We start from the raw sequence: 6,439 nt of genomic DNA on the forward strand, positions 1-6,439 counted from the left end.
TTTAGCTGGAAATAATAAGCACGTATATAATGTAAAGTGCTCAGGCTTTTGAGAGACAGGTGACCTATGGTTACCTTTGGCTAAATTCTTTTTCATGCTATGCCTAAATGTTCCCATTTATAAATGGAGAAATTGATCATTTCTTTCTCATAGGGTTTTGGAAAGATTACAGCAAGTAATTGATGTAAAGTACTTTATGTCTTGTGTCTGACATGTAGCAAATAGTTAGTGAATGTGAGCTATAAAAAATCACCTTAGGCTCATTTTTAAAAAACATGAGTGATTCAAAACAAACTAAGTATAAAATATAGAAAATAGAATAAAGAATACAAAAAAAACTATGTAAATAAATCCTGTTAGGTCAAAAATGGGGTAAATTCAATACTTTGAACTCTCCTCCTGTTCTATTATGTGAATTATAGATTGAATTAAGAACAAGAAAAAGCTTTATGCATCCTCAAACATAAAATAAACATTTCTCTGAGAAACAGAAGGCAACAGAGAAGTGGGGTGGCAGAAGCCACAGCCCTGTAGATTTCCAGGTTTAGGAAGCAGCTAGAGGCCCCTGTAAGATTTTACTCCATTGATGTACCAAAAGCATGTGACAGCCCGGCCCTCCAAGGAAAAACTGCTGTTACTGCTGTCTGAAGTTATTGTTCATGTAAACCTGCGTAACTTCACTGTTAGGGTGGCACAGAGAGAACTGCAGAGAGACCTGAGCAAAGCTACCCACGGCCTCAGGTTGTGGTCCAGCTGTTACTTTGGGGAAGGAATTTCTAAGTACTGAGGCCTAGTTTGGAATTAGGTTCCTGAACCACTGAAGGGAAGAAATCATGAAATTATTAGAAGTGAGAGGTGAGCACAGAAAGAAGGAAAGGGGAAAAATTTCCACTGAAAATGAATGTGTAAATGAAAATTTACAGATTTTCAAATTACATGATGAAAATAAACACTAATAAAGAGCCAAGAATAGAACTCACTGAAAAAAACAAGAAATATTTTTAAATATTCCTAATTCTATAATCTGGAAAGAGAAACAAAGGTCCGGAGAAAAATGTAATGAAAGGAGGAATCCAGAGAGATGACTTTTGTTTTGAATGTCTTTGCAGAACTGGATGAATCTCAACATCAGTTTTCATAGTGCCTTGTCCCAGAAGATGGAAAATAAGATTTATGCCTATTAAAAGAATTTTGAACAAAGCAGAGACCACAAGGGTCTACTCCTTGATGTAAGAATGAATTAGAAATACTCACACATTCTCCAACTACTAGGACTACAGGAAAAATTATCTGTCAAACTTAAGCGTATTCAGGGAAATGAAGATTTCTCCTGGCAACTTTCAAGCATGTTTTCAACATAAATTTATATTATTTTTGTAGTCAACAAAACCTCAAATCCTGAATTTAAAGTGGTAGTGAACTAATAGTGCCTTCAGGTGCTTGACACAACCTAACCCTTTTTGGAGAAGACTTTCTTCATTCCAGGTCTCTAAGAATTACCATGTAAGAAAAATTAATACATTAGTTTACAATACAAATCAACAAACATTGGGGCTGGGGTTGTGGCTCAGTGGTAGAGCACTTGCCTAGCACGTGTGAGACATTGATCCCTACCACCACAAGAAAAAAAAAAGAAAGAAAGAAGGAGAGAGGGAGGGAGGGAGGAAGGAAGGAAGGAAGGAAGGAAAGAAAGAAAGAAAGAAAGAAAGAAAGAAAGAAAGAAAGAAAGAAAGAAAGAAAGAAAAAAATTTTGTCCACCTGCAACTAAAAAAAAAAAACTTTAAAAAATCAACAAACAGAGTGAAGAAGAGGCGAGAAGGATCCCTGAACTGACCAAAGACGCACGCCACTGCATCCATCGTCCAGTGCCTGCGTCAGAAAATGGAGATGTCAAAACAGACCAGGCACAGAAAGCTGAAGGTACTGGAGATGCCAAGTGAAGAATGTGCGTTTTTGATAACTGTGTACTTCTCCAACCCTACCAACAAGTTAATCTTGGCTTTTTAGCCTCAAAAATTATGAGAAAACAAACTTCCATCATACAAACCACCTAGTCTGTGGTACTTTGTTGTGGCAGCCCTAGAGAACTGATAAGAGTATGCAAAGATCTTCCTTGTTCTTTCCCACAGGACTCTGCCATTGTTAAAAGAAACTTTAAGGTCACATAGCACTTTTTTAATGTTTTCTAGAAATATTTTTTGTCTATGCATAGAAGAAACACATGAATATACTAAATTGATATTTATCTCTGTTAACAAAAAGAATAAAGTTCACTTCTACTTTACTTTTTTATATGAACATTTACTACTCCAACAATTTTAAGTTTTTAAGAAAAAGTTCTCCACCTTCTCTTGAAGCAGTTAAACAAAAACCATACACACTGTCATCTGTTGTGGCCACAACACTTACCTTTTGGTTGAAAAGGGTTGTCGCCCATCAAGTTGCAGAGCTGATTTTATGTAAATTGTCACCTAAGTACTGATACATGAGATCAGTCAATTTTATGAATCACTTTAAGGAAGACTAAATATAAAAACATGGGACTTGGGATTAAGAAATTTTTGGGGAGAATTTTGATCTTAAAACTCACCATGTGGGAGACCCCAGCGACGCGCGACCCACCCTGGAGCTCGAGCTTCCTTCTCCCTTCCACCCAAAGGGTGATCAGCTCGCATGTGCGCGGGGAACCTGTGCCCCCGCCCCAGCCGGTGGCCCCAGCGTCCCCCTCGCATGGCCCCGCAGCAACTCACGCCAGTCCGCACCGCAGAGCAGCATTCGCCCTGTGTGCTCCCAAGACGGGTGTGGGGATGAAAATGCTTGGACAGAAGAGATGATTACTAATTCCATTAAGGCCTAGAATTGCCTATTGTACAGATAGTCGTGATAAGGCATTATAGGAATGGCCCAAGGAAGCCACCAAATTGATTTTCAGGTTTTGCACGACCTGCGACAAAAATTCCCTGAAGTACCTGAAGTTGTTGTGTCCAGGTGCATGTTACAGAATAATAATAACCTGGATGCCTGCTGTGCTGTTCTCTCTCAAGAGAGTACAAGTCACAGAATGTTTACCATCATGGAAGAGAAGTAAATAGAATGAATGGAAGCATGACTCTAGCACACAGCATTAGTGACGGACAACTTCAAGGTGGTCAATTGAGTAACGAACTATTTCCGCAGGAGCCACAGACAGCACCAGCTCAAGTTCCTCAAGGCTTTAATGTTTTTGGAATTTCCAGTACATCTGGTACTTCAAATTCAGCACCACATCTTGGATTTCACTTAGGCAGCAAAGGAACATCTAACCTTTCTCAACAGACTCCCAGATTTAATCCTATTATGGTAACTTTAGCCCCAAATATCCAGACTGGTCGTAATACTCCTACATCTTTGCACATACATGGTGTACCTCCACCTGTACTTAACAGTCCACAGGGAAATTCTATCTATATTAGGCCTTACATTACAACTAGTGGTACAACTCGACAGACACAGCAGCATTCTGGCTGGGTATCTCAGTTTAATCCCATGAACCCTCAACAAGCCTATCAACCTTCACAGCCTGTTCCTTGAGTCCTGTTCCTTATTCTGCATCTAATCCTTTGCCACATACCTCAGCCCAACAGCCAAATCAGCAAGGCCACCAGACCTCTCATGTCTATATGCCCATCAGTTCACCTACTACTCCACAACCGCCAACAATTCATTCATCTGGTAGCTCAAAGTCTTCTACCCATAGTCAATACAACATTCAGAATATTTCAATGGGACCTCGAGAAAACCAAATTGAAATCAAACTTGAACCCCCACAAAGAAACAATTCTTCAAAATTGTGTTCTTCTGGACCTCAAACCTCCAGCAGTTCCTCTTCAGTCAACAGCCAGACCTTAAATAGAAATCAGCCCACTGTTTACATAGCTGCCAGTCCCCCAAATACTGATGAGATGATCTCCCGTAGTCAACCTAAGGTCTATATTTCAGGTAATGCCACCACAGGAGATGAACACGGCATGCGGAATCAGCCCACAGTCTTCATATCCACAAACTCCTGGGCATCTGCTGCCTCCAGGAATATGTCTGGGCAAGTGAGCATGGGTCCTGCTTTCATTCATCACCACCCTCCTAAAAGTCGAGCAATAGGCAATAACTCTGCAACTTCCTCGAGTGGTGGTCACCCAACCCAATACCAAATATACTTTCAAAATTACAGTTTCTCCCAATAAACCCCCTGCAGTCTCACCAGGGGTGGTGTCCCCTACCTTTGAACTTACAAATCTTCTAAATCATCCTGATCATTATGTAGAAACAGAATATTCAGCACCTCACGGACCCTACCTTAGCACATGTGGATAGAATAAGTGAAGCACGGAAATTGAGTATGGGATCTGATGATGCTGCCTACATACAAGCTCTGTTGGTACACCAGAAGGCCAGAATGGAACGACTTCAAAGACAACTTGAGATTCAAAAGAAAAAGCTGGATAAACTAAAATCTGAGGTCAATGAAATGGAAAATAATCTAACTCGAAGGCGCCTGAAAAGATCAAATTCCATATCCCAAATACCTTCGCTTGAAGAAATGCAGCAGTTGAGAAGTTGTAATAGACAACTCCAGATTGACATTGACTACTTAACCAAAGAAATTGATCTTTTTCAAGCCCGAGGACCACATTTTAACCCCAGCGCTATTCATAACTTTTACGACAATATTGGATTTGTAGGTCCTGTGCCACCAAAACCCAAAGATCAAAGGTCTACCATCAAAACACCAAAGACTCAAGATGCAGACGACGATGAGGGGGCTCAGTGGAATTGCACTGCCTGTGCTTTTTTGAACCATCCAGCCTTAATCCACTGTGAACAGTGCGAGATGCCACGGCATTTCTGAGCCAGAAGGCCCTATGTCTTCTCTAAAACCACATCTAAAGTTCAAGAATCTAGTCTGTTATCGGGGCAACATTTCACTGCTACATAGGATTTTGTCAAATGGAAGGTGTGACAAGATGGTGTTGTGCTAATATTAAGTGTCAGCCCACAGAACTAATAATACCTCAGTATAATGTCACAGGCAGTTGAAATCCATCACCTGAAAGGTAATCTGCTGAAAGACTTGATTGCCTGCTGCCTGACCATGTACAGTGTTACCAGGAGCCCGTTACAGCTAATTCTCACTATGTTAATGCCAAGGTGTTCCCAGTACTTTTTCCTCTCGTGTCACTACTGAATTTTGACAAGAGGAAGAAATAGAATGATAGCTTTTTTATTTTTAAGGCTTTCAGTGAAACACTACATACAAGAGAAGGAACAAGGTTAAACTATTTAAAAACTGTAGCCGCATAGTGCCATTGGCTAGGGGAAGACCTTCACACATCTGTGGTACTTTTGGCCTTGTCTTTGTCTTCCCTGAAAATGTCTCTGTGAAGCCAGAATCCAGGGTCTCAAGATGAAAAGGAAAGCAGCATGCGTTGTCTGTACAAACATGCAGTGAAATACCCCAAAGCTTTTCCTACTGTACAGATCTCTCGAGTCTGCTTTAAGTGATTTCTTCTTTATTATTTTCTTATATTTCCATATGTATAGTGTAATAGCCTTTTGTTAACTAATTTTCTTTTTTCCTTTTAGTGATTAAGCATGATCACGTCCCTTTTTAAGCCTTACCTAAGAGAAGCAATGTCGTAAAATAAAAAAGCATTAATGAAATGAAACTATGCACAAAATAACTTTCCTCTACTTACCCTGTACTTTGCCCTCATTGGTGCAAATGTTCTGTGAAGACATACAGATGCTGCACAATGAACTGCAGAAGGTATTACAAGAATAATGTCAGTAGGTCACACTGTGTGCTGACTTTAGAAGTGGGGTGGCACAACATGGTGTTTTGTCTTCCATGGGGAAGCTTAAAACAGAAGGTATTTTAACCCACTCCCAAAGTGTGCCTCATCTGCTTGGTGCCCCACAGAACTTTCACAGGAGATTTTTATTGGAAAAGTACAGTTTCAAAACCAGCAACAGCAGCAGTACCAACAGCCCTTTTATTTGGAAAGAAGTTTAAATGCTTTACTGTTGGGACAATCTGTTTCTAAACCTGACTTGGTGGCAGTAACGTGTATTTATAAAACAAGGCTATTCATATTTAGGACAACTAAAGAAAAGCTGGAAAAAAAGAAAAATAAGCAAACTTGAACACTGATGCGACCTCAAGCATCTCTTAATTTTGATGATATATTTTTGTAAGAAAAATAAGTATTCAGATGATCAGGAATGTATATAACTCAATGGAATCAAGAAAAAGATAACAGTATGCATTTAAAAAGAATTATGGAAGTATATATCAGTGCTTAGAATGGGGCTAAGGGAAGTGCTGAAATACAGTAAAAGACAGGAGGTAATGTAGATTGTCACCCACTGTAAATGTTTGCAAGTGACTGTTTTAAATAATCAG

General features: G+C 39.7%; 1 pseudogene; it reads left to right on the forward strand.

Moving 5' to 3' along the window:
• The first annotated feature begins 2,899 nt into the window (after positions 1-2,899).
• On the forward strand, positions 2,900-4,885 carry LOC143640259 (TGF-beta-activated kinase 1 and MAP3K7-binding protein 2 pseudogene; annotated as a pseudogene).
• The last annotated feature ends 1,554 nt before the right edge of the window (positions 4,886-6,439 follow it).

The sequence above is a fragment of the Callospermophilus lateralis genome, unplaced genomic scaffold (assembly GCF_048772815.1).
Source record: "Callospermophilus lateralis isolate mCalLat2 unplaced genomic scaffold, mCalLat2.hap1 Scaffold_148, whole genome shotgun sequence".
NCBI classification, from domain to species: Eukaryota; Metazoa; Chordata; class Mammalia; order Rodentia; family Sciuridae; genus Callospermophilus; species Callospermophilus lateralis.